This window comes from Cervus elaphus, chromosome 21 (assembly GCF_910594005.1).
Source record: "Cervus elaphus chromosome 21, mCerEla1.1, whole genome shotgun sequence".
NCBI lineage: Eukaryota > Metazoa > Chordata > Mammalia > Artiodactyla > Cervidae > Cervus > Cervus elaphus.
The window spans coordinates 37,395,967-37,415,846 of record NC_057835.1 but is presented as its reverse complement, the minus strand read 5'-3'; positions in this window follow the sequence as shown (position 1 = coordinate 37,415,846).

Genomic DNA, 19,880 nt, shown 5'->3' with positions numbered 1-19,880 from the left:
GTATAAGTTATGTGTGTATATGTGTGTGAGAGAGAGAGAGAGACAGATTGGGTGAGTTTAATACAAAAGGAAAAAAGAAAGAGATAGTTTGTCTCTCATTTCAAAAATTTCTTATACATTTTCTTGCAATTTCTTTCTTAGCTAGTATTCTGATTTCTGTCTTGTCCAATTGTTATACTGAATACTTCTGATTACAGGGGAAAAAAAAAACTAGGGTATTGTACACTGAATTTTAACTTTAGTCTTCTTACTTCTTTCAATTTTGCCTTCACTTTGTTCACTCTGAATTTCTGTTGTGATGTGTGTCTGTGTGTGTGTGTGTGTCTGTGTGTGTGTTCTTCATGGTCATGCTGAAGAGAGAGGAATTTCTTCCTTTCAAGTCATTCCTTTTAGACTATCACTTTTCTCACATCAAGATATTCACGTCATCAAGATATTATTGCCTGCCCTACAAAGACCAATAAAGCTTTCTTTTGCTTTCATAAATGATTCCTTCAGCCCTCTCATTTTCTTAAGGGTCAGAAGAAAGAAAAAGAGCATTAGCCTCCATTTTATCCCTTTGTGTTATAGCCTCTATAAACTTGAAGAAAAATACCTATCAGAGATAACAAATATGCCCATGCAGGGTCTCTTTACCAAGAAATTAGATGAGAATAAGAATATGAAAGATGACTAAGGATCAATAATACTGAATTCATAGACCAAAGGCCAAAGTAATGGTGACCATCTCAGCAAATGCTAAAAAAAAAAAAAAAAAGGAAAGTGGGAATTTAGATTCACTCTTAAGAAGGGATTAGAAGATAAAAAACTTCAGTCTCAAAGAAAACATTTGCAGACCAACTTTTCTGTGGATTTGAAGTGAGTCACACCATGAAGCTCTTGGACAGTTATCTGACTGGGCACAGTGGGTGTGGCCACTATTATTTGACTGGACACTATTCCTACCACTTTCTAAATTGGGAGCTTGGAACATAATCGTTTTGGAAGTTTCCTTCAAATTATTGCCTAGACTTGTCATGGCTTGTCCCAAAGCAGTCAAACAACTGTCTTCAAAGTACTTTTTGGCCCAGTTCAGCAGTTATAAGCCTTGATGAGACTGACCATACCTAGATCTTGAGGAGACATGGGAAGGGGCAGCTTTCACCAGAACATCCTGCTTCAGTGACAATGTGTTAAGTTGCCCTCTTCAAAAAAAAAAAAAAATGCCATTCTCAATTACAGTTTTACTTAAAAAAGAAATTCTCAAAGATAGCCAGAGAGAAATTTAATCAAAATTATCTTCATATTAATTTTCCAGTGGATTCTGTAAAACAAAGATGAATTGTCATGACTCTAGTATGTTTGAATTTCAACTTTTGCCCTGATTTCAAGCCAATTAAACTCAAATTTTGATCTGGTCAGTTCACTGAAAAAATTTCAGGAAGCCTAGCATGGCTCAGCAGCCTCAGATTTATGTTCCGATGACAGGACCGTAATGAATGCTTTCTAGCCTTTTAGGCATAGTTTAGGGTGTATATCAAACCTTAGACATTCCAGAGAGGCAAAGTTCATATTAAATTGTCATATTTTCTTATCCTTTAACTTCTTTTTACTCATTCTCACGTAACTTGCAGAAAAAGAACTATTTCTTTCAAGAAAAAAGTCACTTTAAATTGACCCTTTCGTCAGATGGAAAAACTGAGTGAAATAGAGAAAACTAGTTCAATTAATTAGAATATTTCCTGGGGACTCTCTGGGGAAAATCAGAAGAGAAAAAAAAAAAAATCATTGAGATTTAAAATAGATTTGGGGAAGAGGACAAAAGCAAAACCTCATCCCAAGCCATTATGTAATGATGAGCCAGGAATCAGAACCATGAGAAATATAGTTCAAGGCTATACAGTAAAATCTATAATGAAGGATAACAAAGGACATAATCAAAGTTGAGAACTGAGAGGTTCTTTGTGCTTTTCTCAACCAAGAGTACTAGGAAGTCTTTGTAACCGTACACTCTTCCACAGCTCTCTGTAAGGCACCTTAGGAGTTAATGTAACTGTGAAGATATTTGGGGACAGACAAAACTTTAAACTGATAGAGGAAAGGTTGATGGTTTGGTGTTGGTGTATATCTTCCCTTAGTTCTACCCAGTGTACTGTCCTCAGATTAAAGATCTGCTTTAGGAATGAGGAGCCGACATAGCCTTGCGGAGGGTGGAGATGACTTGCTCTAAAGAGCTTTTTGTCTGGTGATTCTGTGACTAAAGATAATATTTGTTTATCTTGTATGTTTAACTTGTGTCTTGTAATCCAGAGAGCTGGGGGAAAAAATGTGGAATTACAAGTGAGTTAGTGAACAAACCCATAGTATAGGGTATAATTTCTAGGCATGGGAAGGGCAGGAAGAACAAAATCAGCAGTTAGGATAGAGTGTATTTTTTCTGTGCTCTCTCAGCCCTTCCAGTAGGATAATTTTACAATTCAAGTGCTGATTGTATAGCAGCAGTTGATATAAAGTTACGTTTCATTACTCATGGAAGCAACTTGACTTGAAATACTTTCTTACTTAGAACTCTTAGTTCTTGCATGGTTAAATGATTTCTTTTTTTTTTAATAATAATAAAACAAAAAGTCTTCCAGGGGCATTTAGGGACTTAGAAAGACCACGGTGGCAGAAAACTGAAAAGGATTTAAAACTGTAATTTCATCCTATTACCAAAGGGTGATTAAAGAAGCTCCATGAATATACCAGATATTCTAATAGAGTCGGGTGACCAGAGGGGTACGGTGTTTGGGGGCAATACATTCAGGCTCTTTAAGGATAAAAGATCCAGCAGAATTCCAGAAGGAAAAATCTATGTTCTATCACTGAGGCATATTCTCAGGGAAATCAGTTCCTCCTCCTTCTCTCATTCCAGGCTGGGCTCGATATTATTGAAGTAGAGCCAACAGCAAGTTAGCAAACCAGCAGGGGAGCAAATTGATTATACAGTTAACTGTGGAAAAACTGAAATTCTTTATTAAGGGAAAATGAAATACAGTTAATTTATGCTTCAACGGAGCCTTTCCCCACGTGGCATTTACTCTACTGGTTCTTTGACTTTGCTGTGAAGCTGTAACTCGGCCAAAAAATGACAGAAGCTTTACTGATTTAAAAATAAGGCAGGTTTTGAGCTTTTTTTTCCCCCTTGCATGATGATTTTTCCAGCTACAATTACTGTAACTCACTCATTATAGAGGATAACATAGCAGGCAAACAGGCAAGGGGAAAAAAATGTGGTAAAACAGTTGGCAGGATGTGAATTAAAAGTCTTTGCCATCTAATTTTAAACAGTATTTATAGAGAGCACCCATACATAATACAGCATTCACCGTCTCACACAAAATCGTTTAAGTAGTAGAAACATTTACTGAAGTTGTTAGCAAAACGAGTGGACGCTAATAAGGGAAAAAGATTAATAAAACTTTAAACTCCAAATGGAAAAGGTAGAATTGGGGTTAGGTACATCAGTTCGGTGTAATTTGGAATTATAAAACCTAATGCTGAGGTACCCTTTCAGAATTAAAAATAATATTAATGATCTACACACATAAAGAAGGCTTTTCAAAGATCTGCACTGTATATTTTGTCTTATTAATTCTGGAAACAGCCCCAGATTCAGAGAAATTGCTATGTTTTTTTTTTCTTAAAGACTATTTTATTTCAAGAGAATTGCAAATTCTCACAGAGTTGTAAGAAATAACACAGAGAGTCCACATACCCATTGCCCAGTTTCATTCCATGGTGACATCTTACATAATTATACAACATTGTCACAACTAGGAAATTAACATTGATGCACTCAGCAATCTTATTTAGTTTTACACGCACTTGTTTGTGTGTGTGTGTCTGTGTACTTAGTTCCAGGCAATTTCATCACATCTGTAGATTTATGTGACCACCACCAGTTGAGACATGGCCTAGTTTCATCCCAAAGATGCCTCGTGCTACCATTGCATAGCCCCAGCCCATCCCCACCTACTCCACTCTCTCTAACTCCTGCTAACCACTAATCTATTCTCCATCTCTATCATTTTGTCATTTCAAGAATGTTATATAAATGGAATCCTATAGTAAGTGAACTTTTGAGACGGGTTTTTTCACTGAGCATAGTTCCTTTGAAATCCATCCAAGTTGTTGTGTGTCAACAGTTTGCTCTTTTGTCTTACTGAGTGATATTCCATGGTACAGAGATACAGCGATTCAATGATTTATTGAATTATACACCCACTGAAGGACATTTGGAGTGTTTCCTCTTGGGGAATATTAGAAATAAAACTCCTATAAAGAGTTGTAGACAGATTTTTGTGTGAATGTAGGTTCTCCTTTATCTGGGATAAATGTCCAAGAAAGAAAATTGCTCTGTGTGTGTGTGTGTCTGTATACTTAGTTCCATGCCATTTTACCACATTAAGGTTGGTGTGTCCGCCACCAAGGTCAAGATGTATATTATTTTTTAGAGATAAAAATATGATACTATGCATCTCAAGATGGGACATGGGCAGAAATGCAGGACTGCATGCTCACTCCAGAGCATCTTGCTTAACCATTTGCTAATAGTTCAACATTTACCCTTAATTCAAATATTTATGAACCATGCACTACAGTATTAATACTCTGCCAGGCACTATGCCAGGGAGAAAGGCAGAACAGCAGAGCTACCTTCCCTTCCCCCAAGGATCTCGAATTGGACAATTGCTCAACACCCTATGGTGGTGTTAAAAATGACCCCGAGTATAAAGATCCCCTGGAGTCAGGGCGGCTACCTGACAACAAAGAACCCTCTCCCCCAGTCTCAGACTGTAGGATACACTTTTGTAGCATTTCCTCCTGCTTTCAATGTAAGGCTACTGAAAGAAGAACATGTATTGAAACTTGTATTCCCTGTCTCTCTGCTCTGCCTAGTCATTCAGCTGTGTCCAACTTTTTGGGACCCCATAGCCTATAGCCCAGCAGGCTCCTCTGTCCATGGGGATTCTCCAGGCAAGAATACTGGAGTGGGTAACCATGCCCTCCTCCAGGGGATCTTCCTGACCCAGGGATCGATCCCACATCTCCTGCATTGCAGGCAAATTCTTTACCATCTGAGCCACCAAGGAAGCCCATTGTATCCCTTTAGAGGAGTTCATTCATTCATTTAAAACATTTAAGTACCTACTGTTTACCAGGAATTGCACTAGGTGTTGAAAATTCACAGATGACTAGAATCCTGTCCTCAAGAGGCTCCAAGTCTAGAAAAGGAATGTAAGATAGATTCTGTCTCCAGGGAATTTACAGTCTTGTTAGACAGGACACTGAATAAGTAGGACATGGGTGTATGCACGCTCAGTTGCAGAGAATACTAGAATGGTTTGCCATTCCCTTTTCCGGGGGATCTTCCTGACCCAGTGATGGAACCCATGTCTCCTGCATTGCAGGCAGATTCTTTACCACTGAACCACTGGTGAAGTCCCGAATAAGTAGCACAAAAAGGTCTTATAGGGGATAGACTTCCAAGAGACCCAGGCTCAAGCTGAATCTTAAAATGATGAGGATTTGCATAGCAGAGGGCTACAGGGAAACCATTATTGACAGAGGGAAAAGCAAAGGCAATATATCTCCATTTTACATTTAGAAAGCAGGAAAAGATTATCAACTGGAGCGGGAGTTTGTGAATGCTGAATTAGTGAATGGTGACACCAGAAATTACCTTTTTTAGAAAAAAATTATCTTAAAGATTATTTATTTACTTTTTTGGCCACAGAGCATGTGGGAATCTTAGTTTCCCTGACCAGGGATCAAATTCATACCCCCTTCATTGGAAACACAGAGCTTTAACCACTGGACCACCAGGGAAGTCCTCAGAAACTACCTTAGATCAAATGTGATGACCTTCAATGCCAGGCCAGTCTTTGGCCTTTGGAGTTTTTGGTAATGAAAAGCTAAGGAAAACTTTTGAATATGAGACTAATATGATGAAAACTTTGCTTTAATTAATCTGGCTCTGTGAAGTTTATGTTAAATAATTTGGTATCTTTAATTTTAAGAAATTTAATCTTATCCATGAAAGAAAAACTCTTTGGTGGGAAATGAAAAGCTTCCAGGACCCTACAGGTAGACTAAGTTCATCATCCTTTCTACCACACAGAGGATGCCCTGAAGAAATAATAGTTTCACAAAATTATAATAGCCAGGACTAAGCGCTGAACTAGTAGAAAGGTAGGGAAACCAGAAGAGGGATGAATTATCAAGAATGTGGTGAACTGAACAGGGATTTCTTGGAGGTGTTCAGACTTGAACTGAGGCTTAAAAGAAGCACATACATATACACAGAGAGGAGAAGGGCAAAGCCCTCCAGGCAGGAAGAACTGTAAACCAAAGGTACAGAGTGGGCATGCGTAGGACAGATCCAAGGAGCTATGAACAGAGTGGTTTGCCCGAGGCAGAGTGTTCAGGTTCTTGTGAAGTTACAGAAATGTATACAAGTATGCAGACAATCACTACTGTCTAAAGATAGTGATCCCTTTAAGGTACAGAATAAAGAAAACAATGTATTGTGCCTACTATTACAATTTATTCTTAGGTCTTTGTGAAAAGCCTACAAATTTTGTATTTACTATTGTGTTTCTGCTGTTTAGTCATTCAGTCATGTCCGACTCTTTGTGACCCTGTCCATGGGATTTTTTAGGCAAGAATACTGGAGTGGGTTGCCATTTCTTACTCCAGGGGATCTTCCCGACCCAGGGATCGAACCTGAGTCTCCCGTGTCTCCTGCATTGCAGGTGGATTCTTTACCTGCTGAGATATTGGGGAAGTCATATTTTTGATAGTAAAAAGAATTTTCAAGGTTTTTATTGGGGGGACTCTAAGATAATAAAATGTGGGTCATTGATTCCTATCTCTGATTATCTTCTTGGTAGCACTACACTAGGCACAGAGGTGGCTCAGAAGAGGTATAAGACAAGTCGTTCCCTACCATTGGGCAGGAAGGAACCATTCTCCAGCAGAAGTGACTAATAACAGTGGTTATCAAAGACTTCAGGGGAAAGGAAAAAGCCTTGGTATGTCAGGCCAGCAACAGTCTAGAATGCCTTATGCAAAATAGAAGTCAGTAGTTGTTGACAAAGCAGTATTACAAGAAAATAAATATTACTTAGAGGAAAAATTTGACCTTACATTTCACAATTAGGCATGTGCTTACTAAGTTAGCAAAATTTCCTAACCCAAGAAATTTCTTTTTTTATGCAAAGGAAGGCTTTTTCAAATTAACTATGATCTAAGAAAACTAAGCACTTAAAAAAATTTATGAAAAGGTTAATATACAAGAATGATGACTATTTGTTTTCATCTCTAACTGAATTTAGAACAAAAGTGAAAATAAGGTTTCAGACATGTTGTTTGAGGGATTTATGTATACATCCAAGTAATGACTAAGATAACCTAAGAATGTTGATAAATATTCTCTTCAGCTCTAGGAATAAATTTCCATCCGTTTAGAATGGCTTAAAGGGTTCAATCACCTGGGGATCTCATTAAGATTAGAGGGTCTGAGATGGGGTCAGAGTGTTGCATTTCTAGAGTTTCTAGATAATGTGGCTTGTTTAGAGACAGCAAGGAGCCCCATGACCAGTCAGCCTTTCAGTGGCTCTTCTAGGCCATTGAGTGTTGGACAAGATTGCTCTCTTGACACCTTGTCTTAATTTTGAGGTCCTGAGCACAAAATATTAGACCCCCAGTAGCAACTGGGATAGATGGAGTCAGGGCTGGAGAGTAACACAGCATAGGGCAGGCACTCTGAACGTTAATGCTGAAAACCAAATACAGTTTCAGAATGGATGAAGGAAACTGTACCATGGAGGAGGGCAGCAGGAGTCTCCAAGTAAAGTGATGGCTTCAGTAAGGCTTGGTGAAGAATCTGGACTGCTTCCCTTCCTCCGAGCTCCACATCACCCTGTGTGTCCCTCTATAAATATACTTACAGTGCTGTATTGACATCGTCTGCTTATGGGGTCTTCCATCCCACTAGACTATGCTCTTCTTGATGCAGAGTCTTTTCTTCCATTCACAGCACATAGAACTTGCTCAGTAAATATTTGATGAATGACTGAATGAATGATGAGGCATCACATCTCCATTTGTGATGTTTCCTCTCCCAGAATGCCTTCCACATCAGTCTGCTGCCATAGATCCAAACTTCTTACAAGGGTCAATTTAAGAGTGACCTCCTCTCTGCAGTTTTCCCTGATCCTCCTTTACACTCGCCTTCTTGAAAGTCACCATAACACCTTGCACATGATACCATTATTTCATCATGTATCTGTGAACTCCTAAAGGGCAGGGACTGTATTTAACTTACTTTTGAGTCCCTAGCACTTAGGATAGTGCTTGGCACATAACAACATCCCATATACTACTAGGTATAGCAATCCACACCTAATTAGGAATTCAAACCACAGGTAAAAGCAAAAGCAGTATTTTATATTGAACTAGTGCCTTTCATCAGAGGATATTAAAGGATATTAAATTATTTAACTAGTAAATCTTGTTAAACTTTGTTAATGAGGTAACTATTACGCTACTTATTTTACATAAAGGTAGCCTTAGAAAAGGAGTATAAGCCCTTAGAAAAGGACTTAGGCAGGAGCCCAAATTTCTGAATGGAAAGAGGGCAATGCAAAAAACCACTTAAATTTAGGGCCTGCACAATGCCCTCTATTCAGATATTCTGAAACATCTCAGTGACTGAATTTCTAACCCCTAACCCTGGTGTTTGGTATCACATATACTTAGTCTTAAGTGAAGATTTTAAACAAATTCTAATATTGGAAAAAAAAAAACAAAACGGAAGAAATCCTTTGTCCTAGCTTCTGGAAGCCTCTGTTATTTACTTCCAGATCAAGGTCCTTATTAAAATGGATATTTTTTTTAAACAAATGTAACTTCAATGGCAATATGTCCTCAGTATAAAACTCCCCAATCAGGCCAAGTCAATCTCTTTAAAATTTTCCCAACAGTCACAATTTATAAAACATGTAAGCCAAATCCAATAAATCAAGTAAATAGCATTGCATAATGGAGGCTTAAATATAGAACAAGACAAGCCAGAAAGGTTCAATTAAGTAAATGCTCTACATATGTCTAGCTTTGGTGAGGTCAGTATAATGTATTGTTTTTACAAATAAAAGCTTGATTTTACAAATAAAATAAGATAATTTAATGATTAAATAAAAGAAAGGAAAAAAGGAATAAAATTAATACTTTAGGAAAATACAATGAGAAAAAAAAATCCTAGAACAAATGAGAGGTTTAATTACAAATTAATCTTAACAAAAAATCTTGAATTAGAAAATAGTTGGGAAAACTTCAAACTCTGGTAACAATATAAAAATGCAGTGAAATTCTCTGAACAAACAGAACATTGCAGTAGTAATTGTGATTTTTATTTTATTATTTTTTTAAATTTTCTATTTGGCCACATCACACAACTTGTAGGATCTTAGTTCCCCAACCAAGGATTGAACCCAGGCCTTTGGCAATGAAAGCACAGAGTCTGAACCACTGGAACACCAGGGAATTCCTATAACTGTGATTTATAAATGTTAAAAGGCTTTTACACTATGGAGAACAGCATGGAGATTCCTTAAAAAACTGGAAATAGGACTGCCATACGACCCAGCAATCCCACTGCTGAGCATACACACTGGAAACCAGAATTGAAAGAGACACATGTACCCCAATGTTCATCGCAGCACTGTTTATAATAGCCAGGACATGGAAGCAACCTAGATGTCCATTGGCAGATGAGTGGATAAGAAAGCTGTGGTACATATACACAATGGAATATTACTCAGCTATTAAAAAGAATGCATTTGAATCAGTTCTAATGAGGTGGATGAAACTGGAGCCTATTATACAGAGTGAAGTAAGTCAGAAAAAAAAACACCAGTACGGTATATTAACACATATATACGGAATTTAGAAAGATGGTAACGATAACCCTATAGGCGAGACAGCAAAAGGGACACAGATGTAAAGAACAGTCTTTTGGACTCTGTGGGAGAAGGCAAGGGTGGGATGATTTGGGAGAACAGCATTGAAACATGTATATTATCATATGTGAAATAGATCACCAGTCCAGGTTTGCTGCATGAGACAGGGTGCTCAGGGCTGGTGCACTGGGATGACCCTGAGGGATGGGATGGGGAGGGAGGTGGGAGGGGGGTTCAGGATGGGGAACACATGTACTCCCATGGCTGATTCATGTGAATGTATGGCAAAAACCACCACAGTATTGTAAAGTAGTTAGCCTCCAATTAAAATAAATTAAAAAAAAAAAAGAACAACAACAAAAAATCTTAAAAGGCTTTTAGATAACTCGTATGTAGCAAAAGCAAAGTGTGTGTGTGTATGTATGTATCAATAAAATGTAAAGCTACCATGGTGATATCAGGGTACTGAAAGAGCATGTAACTCTAACACAGTTGGGTGGAAAATGAAAAATTCATCTAATCACCCAGATATTTTATCTAAACTGTTGTAAAAGTATACTATTTCAAGTTATCTGGGTCATTTAATGAACTTACATTTTTTTCTATGAATGTTTGATTCTGGCCAACCTTTTCTTTACCTTTGTAGTAGAACGGTAGTCATATCAATTTGGAACAACTTACTCATGAAAAATATAACTGTTAAATGTATGCACAACACAATGTCTCTCAGTACATGCCCATAATGATCATGCTGTCAATTTAACCATGATTAATTTTTTTCTTCTAATATTATTTGTTATATGTTTGTTTATTTTGCTGTTTGCTGCTTATTAGCAGGAAGGAAAAAACACTCTGTTTAAGAAACATGTACAGTGAAAATTTTTAAACAGAAAGATCTATCCACAATACATTATTTTTTTTAATATATTATTTTTTATTTGTTGGGGAAAGACAGACATTATTTAATTCCACCACCCCCCCACAAAAAAAAAAGAAACCCTGTACAGCTTATTCATCATCATGGTCTCAGAGCATAAATTTGAGTATGATTCACTTCCCCGATGGCTCAATGGGTAAAGAATTCACCTGTGATGCAGGAGACCCAGGAAACTGATTCAATCCCTGGGTTGGGAAGATACCCTGGAGGAGGAAATGGCAACCCACTCCATATTCTTGCCTGAAAATTTTCACAGACAGAAGAGCTGTTGGACTACAATCCACAGGGTCACAAACAGTCAGACATGACTGAGTGACTAAACACACACTTCAGTCAAGCTGAAACTGTTTGCCACAGATTGGTAGTTGAACCCACGTGGCTGGGACTCAAACCCAGCCAAAACCACAGTACCTGGTTTTAGGACCTAATGAAGCTCAGGTTCTTGACATCTTATCACAGAAAGAATTCAGTGAGTGACAAAGTGATAGGTAAGATGTGGATTTATCCAGATTCAGAGAGAAGCACGCTCCACAGACAAGAGTGTGGGCCGTCACACAGGGCAAGGACAGCAGCCCTGAAATTTGGGGTGGTTGGTTTTTATAGGCTGGGTAATTTCATATGCTAATGAGCAGGAGGATTATTCCAGTAATTTTGGGGAAGGAGCAGAGATTTCCAGGATTTGGGCCACCGCCCACTCCTTGGTCTTCTTACAGTGTCTTGGAACTGTCATGGCACCTCTGGGTGTGTCATTTCACTTGCTGATTGAGAATCAGAGTCTAGTCTTGTCTGCCACCTTGGTCCCATTTGACTCTCATCGTTTTTTGTTGTGTCCTTGGGCTATGTCATTCTTTCAAAAGTTGTGCCCTGCCCCTTTTCCTCCTGTTATAAAACCAGATTTTTTACCAGTTTTTGAACATCTTGTGCTTTTCCACTTCTCTGCTTTTATCTTGGTTTATAATAATGCATTTAGTCATTCAACAACTAGTTATTAAGCACCTGGTAACTATTGGACACCTGTGCTGCATGCAGATAATACAAGGTGGACAAACACACACAGTCGGTGCTCTCATGGAGATTTTGATCCACTGGGACGGACAGACACTGATCAACTGAACAAATGAATGAATGGGATGGAGCCTGTGTTGAAGGGTTTGATCTCACCATGAAGATCAGGGAAGGCTTTCCCTCAGGTGGCTCATGAGCTGGGGTTACTAGGTGAACAGGCTGTGGAAACAGTATTCCAGGCAGAGAAAAGAGCCTCTGTGGAAACCATAGAGCTGGAGAGATACTAGCAGGAACTGAGACAGGCCAGCACAGCTGGACCAGAGAGAATACAGCAGCATGTTCAGACAGGGTTCTGGTGAGAAAATAGGGGCCAGACCACGCCCCTGAGAGGGCCCTTCAAACCAAGTTAAAGGGTTTTTATCAAACCCTACAATGTTCCTCCCAACCCTAAAACAGATGGCTTCAGTATCCTATACGGTCTTTCTTACAAAGGCCACCTCCTCCTAAAATACCCCTCTCAATTCTCTCAAGTCAAATATGTTGTCACCTCCCCCATGCCCTGAGGCACTCTGATCATATCTGTGTTGTCTCTTCCATCTGGTTCTGCCTTGTATTAGGGTTATTTTTGTATATGCCTCTCTCCCTTGGCTCTTCCCAGGTGGCTCAGCAATAAAGAACCTGCCTGCCAATGCAGGAAACATGGGGTTCCATCCTTCGGTTGGGAAGATGCCCTGGAGAAGGAAATGGCAACCTGCTCCAGTATTCTTGCCAGGATAATCCCATGGGCAGAGGAGTCTGGTGGGTTACAGCCCATGGGGCCCAAAGAATCAGACACGACTGAGCAACTAAACAATTCTCTCTCTTGTTTGCTTGGTAATCTCAGGGATGTGAGTTATTCACCTTTGTCTGCCATTCACACACTACAAGGGCTCAATAAATGTTTTGTTGTTATTGTTCAGTCGCTAAGTCACGTCTGACTCTTTGTGACCCCATGGTCTGTAGCCCACCAGGCTCCTCTGTCCATGGGATTTCCCAGGCAAGGATACTGGATTGGGCTGCCACTTCCTTCTCCAGGGGATTTTCCCAACCCTGGGATTGAACCCAAGTCTCTTGCATCTCTTGCATTAGCAGATGGATTCTTTACCAGTGCATCACACGGGAAACCCTACCACACAGCACGTAGACATAGAGTAAATCAATAGTATTAAAATTTCACAGAGAAAAATTCACATATTGGTTAGGAAAAATATGTCTTTTTGGCTTCACCACTTGGGGGATCTTAGTTCCCCGACCAGCGACTGAACCTGGGCCACTTCAGTGAGAGCACTGAGTCCTAACCACTGGAAGGCCAGAGAACTTCAAAAGATGTCTTAATAGAGTCCTTAATAGGCTAAGGATGAACAGAAAGATGCTACTCTAGAGCTTGTGCTCTTAACCACCAGTTAACAATGCTTCTTAATTCTCATGTTATATTTTTTCTTTTCTCTAAGAACAAATTGAAGGAGTAACACATTTCATCAATAATGTGGATTCATGAGCTGCAGAACAATGTGAATTTATAATCTGCTAAAATGCACCAGTCTTGAAATAGCTAGTTTAGGTATCCCCAGTTAATCAATTATGTATTTATCAAATAAAACTTAATGTACCATATACACATTTTACTTCTCCTGGTAGTCTTCTTTATACTGTTTAACTATATACAGTATTTCTATGACCCAAGACAATTCTAGGGAAGTTTATGGAGTAGGTACAGGTGATCCTGGCACTTCCCTATTATCTTGGAACTCTTCACTTTCCCTCTTAGTGTTCTCTCTTCATCTCCCCTCTCTTATTCATTTATTCATCAAGCCCATAAACATTTATCGAGTACCTTGTGCAATTTCATCCACTCACATGATTTTAATGACAATATATATGTTAATGAGCCTCATTTATTTAATGAATCTGAAATCTTTAATCCTGGCAAAGATTTCTTCCCTGAAGTTCCAAAGGACCAGACTGCCTAGGGGACCTTTTGTCTTAAGTCCCCCCTAGTTGCTTCTCACTCTGTATAAACAAAAATGAAGGAATCCCCTGAGGGTCCTGTGATTAGGACAGTATGCCTTCACTGCCAAGAGCCTGGGTTCCACCCCTGGTCAGGGAACTAAGATCCTACCAGTCAGGTGGATCATGTCAGGACTAAATCATGTCTATTTGCGACCCCATGGACTGCAGCATGCCAAACTTCCCTGTCCTTCACCATCTCCAGGAGTTTGCTCAAACTCATGTCTATTGAGTTGATGATGACATCCAACCATCTCATCCTCTGTTGCCCCCCTTCTCCTCCTGCCCTCAATCTTTCCCAGAGTCAGGGTCTTTTCCAATGAGTTGGCTCTTCACATCAGGCAGCCAAAGTATTGGAGCTTCATCTTCAGCATCAGTTCTGCCAATGAATATTCAGGGTTGATATCCTTTAGGGTTGACTGATTTGATCTCCTTGCCGTCCAAGAGACTTTTTGTCCAAGAAGTTCAAAAGCATCACTTCTTTAGCACTCAGCCTTCTTTATGAGGGGTGGCAATTCTATCCATCTCATCATGCAAGCCTGAAACCCGGAAACCTTTTTTTAATATCACCAGTCACATTACACATTTTGACGATTATGCTCCCTTAAGATCTCAGACTCTCTCTCTATTCCAATTACTGTTCCTAAATTCAGATTCTTAACATCATGTCTGGAAAACTGCTTCCTGTTCTGACATCTTTAAATAGCCGTTCATTGCTTAAAGAATGTAGACCCTCTATGATCTGGCCTCTACCTACTTGTCCACATTGGATACACCACCCATCATGACTCACATCCTAAGATCTTGAGGCTTGTGACTTGTTTTTAACATTCTTATTTTGAAAATGTCTAAATCAAAAGCCCCCTTGACCTATGTGGATCTACTAAAGCTGGCTCAGTGGTAAAGAATCCCCTGTGATGCAAGAGATGCGGAGACACAGGTTTGATCCTTGGGTCAGGAAGATCCCCTGGAGAAGGAAATGGCAACCCCACTCCAGTATTCTTGCCTGAGAAATCCCATGGACAGAGGAGCTAGTCAGGCTACAGTCCGTTGGGTCCCAAAAGAGTCAGACATGAATTAATGACTAAACAACAACAACAAAAAAAGCTTTCTTAAATGTATAGATCAGAAAACACAGTCTTTGTTTTAACCAAACATTTAGTACCTAAAATCTACTCATCTCTCTCTCTCTCTCTTTAAAGTACACTCTTCTTAAAGCAAGGACATGGGACAAAATATGTTTCTATCACCCCTACAGTGCCCTGTAGGTGCTCAATATATTTTGACAAAATGCTATTGATTATTATTTTATAGACTTGCATGTTCTTTCTCTTTGGAAATAGAATTATGTTATAAAACCACAGTATTTCTTACCCATGTAATTTGATGGGAGGAAACACAAAATAAACTATAAATTCAATTTGCTGACTTATTATGGAAATTGAGATATTACTAAGTAAAATATAGATACCCTCTCCAGCTTTTTCAAAAGACAGATACACAAAAATATAGCTATTGCTGAAATCAGTTTGTGACAGGCTTTCTCAGTTTACTTAGTGGAATTGTAGTTTGTAATCAATAGGTAAACAACAGGATTCCCAAGGGACAAGTAAATCACTTAAAGAAATTGATGAAACTGTTTTTGTTAAAAATTTGAAACTTTACCCAAAACATAGAATTTAATTTCAAAAGGAAAAAAAAAGGTACGTAGAATCATAGGTACCTATTAGTTTAAAGAATATTTGCCAAATCTAAACTCATGACAGGAGATACAAATACATCTGAAATTATCATAAAAATATTTACATTATAATTTTAATTTTTGAGAGTCCAACATTTCCTTCAGTTTTGTGAGTGAATCCCAGGATTTTCTGAGTTCAGAGATGTGAACTTTACTTGGCCTAGTGCCAGTCTGGAATGAAGGACTTGTCTTCTAAAATCCTGTAGAGAAATTCATCATATCTTTATTTTTTTATTTTTTTTTTCATCATATCTTTAAAAAAAAAAAAAAAGAGCTACATCATATCTGCTTTAAAAAAAAAAAATTCCTGTATTTCCCATTGTGACCGAGTCACAGAAATATTTCATTTGTAAATCAATACTGGCCCTTCCCTGGCAATACAGTTGTTAAGAATCAAGGACTAGTTTGATCCCTGGTCAGGGAAGTAAGATCCCTCATGACACTTAGTGTGGCCAAAAACAAAACACTGTATTGTGAATCAGAACTATCTATCTTGTTCTCAACTGTCAGGAAAACTGTTACCAAATTTGAAACTAGTGATACATTTGGACTTGTTGCATTTGTTCAATTATCAGTATTCGCAAGTTGGGAAGGCCAAGTGGCTCAGTGGTAAAGGAATCCACCTGCCAATGCAGGAGCTGCAGGAGACTCGGGTTCAATCCCTGGATCAGGAAGATCCCCTGGAGAATGGAAAGGCAGCCCACTGCAGTATTCTCGCCTGGAAAAGGAGCCTGGCAGGATACAGTGCATGGGATCGCAGAGTCAGACACAACTGAGCGACTGAGCACACAGTAGCAAGTAGGGTAAATGCAGTACTGATACAGGACTTTATCCATCTACCCCTCTACACTCATGTTTATCAGCCCCTGGTTCGTGTTTATCTTCTGCCTACCTATGCACGCTCCCATTCAGGGCACACTCCCGTTGGCCCCCTATTGTTTCCTTTGACTGCAACTTTATTTCAAGTCTGGTGCTCTGTTAAGAGTGTTCAGAAATGTGCTGAAACATGAATACATTTGGAGAGGCCTCTGTATCTTTTAAATCAGAAGTATATAAATAAAAACATTTTAGCAAATCAGCTTGGTCACTGCTATATCTTTCAAAACTATGCAAACAGTAGCTGGAACTAATGGGCTATTTGGAACATATTTTAATTAAAATTCATATACAAGTCAATGCATAAAATATACATTAGGCTATGTTGTCTACAAAGATTTATGGATATTAAAATTATCTAAGAATTTTCAAGAATTGAAATACACATAGCTGAAATAACTAATACTCCATTTGTATGAAAAGCTAATTAATTTGCTTTATGAGAGTGTGGGATAGGCATTCACCACATGAAAGCATTTTAGTCCAACCACTTTTCACAAATACTGTATTTCTGCTGCTTATAGAAAGAGCTAAACAGTTGCAGTGGTTAAAAGCAATACCCTTGTGGTAATCAATATGTAGCATTAGTGCTACATATATTATAATTCCAACTAACTTAGGTCTCTTTCTGTTTTATGTTCCAATGTACAGCATTTTCATTTGGTGATGTCAAGAGAATGAAAAATGTGTTGTTTAAAAAATGAAGTATTAAGTTTACTGGAGATACCACGTCTTACAGAAACACTCAAAGTATATCTTCAAGTACAACTGAATAATGTAAACTAGAAAGAGGTAGAAATAAATCACACATATTCATTACCAACATATTTATTTAATTAAAAACAAAATGCAAAGTATACACAGAAGTCTACAAACCACCACAGTTCAACTGCTCTAGTTCCAGCATCCTCAGCCAATCTTATATGCAAACATAATTTTGACATGTTGTCATAATATGTTAGAATAAATTTATATTTTCATAAGAAAGAGTATAGGTGGTGTTTTAATGTTACATCCACAGTTCACTTTATTTTATTATTGATGTAGAACAACATATAGCGGCTTTTTTTTTTTCTTAAGAAACATACAGTTTATTTGAACATTTGTCAGTGGAGATCTCCATTTGGGCCAACTTTTGAAAATCTATTTATTAATTAGAAATAAGCTGACAGATGAGACAGGAAAAAAAAAACACCCTATTTATTAAAATCAACACATCTCTTTTACTTCATTTCCTGGATTCTCGGCTCTTTAATCCAATTAGCATTAGGCCGTGGAATATGAAAAATAATCTGCAAAATCATTACTCAGTTCGAACGCTTTCTAATGACCTGTGTCTCATCTGCCTCACTCTGGCATTATTACTTTTTCTTCCAGTTAGGAAAAAAAATCCTTTTTCAAAATGAGCGGAAAGAATTTTTAGGTCAGTTATAGATTTTTAAAAGTATGGTCAGCACTCGTATCCAAGGGTGCAGGATCTGTGGACATGGGGTGGGGTGGGGCTGATCATACTATACATTTTATATAAGAGCAAACCTGTTGGAGTTCTGGAAAAAATTACTGGTGGATCCCGACTGACCTACCGTGATAGCAAGCACATCAGTGGTTGCCCCGAGAAAAGAGGGTGGTTTGTTGGCTAGGAAGCAGAAGAAGGAATCGTCAATGGGCACAAAGAAACTTGAGGAGGTGAAGGATCTGTTCAGGCTTCATCCAACTGGTGGTTTCGAGGAAATACACATGTCACAGCTTATCTAACTGTACACAACAATCAAAATGTGTTTTCTTGTATGTCAATATCCCTTAATATGCTGTGTTTAGTTGCTCAGTCATGTCCAACTCCTCTGTCCATGGGGATTCTCCAAGCAAGAATACTGGAGTGGGTTGTCATGCCCTCCTCCAGGGGATCTTCCTAACCCAGGAATCTCACCCAGGTCTCCCTCATTGCAGGTAGATTCTTTACCGACTAAGCTACCAGGCAAGCCAATCCCTTAATAAAGTTGTAAAAAACAAAAACAAAATTATGGACTTCCCTGGTAGTCCAGTGGCTAAGACTGCGTTCTCAATGCAGGGGGCCCAGGTTCGATCCCTGGTCAGGGAACTATATCCCACATGCCAAAACTAAAGATTCTGTGTACTGCAACTAAGACCGGGCACAGTCAAATAAATAAATTAAATATTATTTTTTAAAAAATAGTTCTATCAAAAAAAATAGTCTATCATAAAAGTAAAGGTAATTATTAAAGTTATTATCAAGTGACTGTGATTTTATGCCATTATCCTCAAGGGAGTAAGAGGTTTTCCTTTTTACCTCATTTTTTGGTTGGTATTTAATTTTTTTAAATAAGTCTTTTTTTAAAGACTTCCCTGGTGGCTCAGACAGTAAAAGCATCTGCCTACAATGCAGGAGACCCGGGGTCGGGGTCGGGAAGATCCTCTGAAGAAGGAAATGGCAACCCACTCCAGTACTCTTGCCTGGAAAATCCCATGGACGGAGAAGCCTGGTAGCCTACAATCCATGGGGTTGCAAAGAGCCAGACATGACTGAGGGACTTCACTTCACTTATTTTTTTAAATGCAAAATCAAAGAACTTTTAACTCAAAAAACTTTTAATGTACTACAATCATACATTGCTTTGAGATTACAAACCATCTTCTGCTGATATCTTTATGATATCAGTCTTAAACTTTTTGTTCTTCAAGTTGACTAAAATTTAAACCTTACATTTATTATTTTTTATACTCGCCACTTAAGATTAATTAAACTTGTTTCATATTTCCCACTATTCACATTTAATAAATATGTCTTTCCCTGTATATTAGGAGAATGAAATGTCAAACAAGATTCTTAAGGATGAGTTTGTGATCACAACTCTGGGAGAAATTGCCCCATATGTATATTAAGTGACTTCAGTCTTGAAAGAAGCATAGTTCAAAAATAAGAAAGAAAGATGTACTTCCCTGGTGGCTCAGTGGTAAAGAATCTGCCTGCCAATGCAGAAGACACGGGTTTGAGCCCTGATCTGGGAAGATCCCACAGGCCAAGGAGCAACTAAGCCTGTGTGCCACAACTGTTGAGCCTGTGCTCTGGAGCCCTGGAGCCACAACTTCTGAGCCTTCGTGCTGTAACCACTGGGGTCTGTCTGCTGTAGAGCCCGTGCTCCACAGCAAGAGAGGTCACCACAAAGAGAGGCCCGAGTACTGCAACTAGGGAGTGGCCCCTACTCTCTGCAACTGGAGAAAAGTCCAGCAATGAAGATGCAGATGACAGCACCCTTATGGCAGAAAGAGAAAA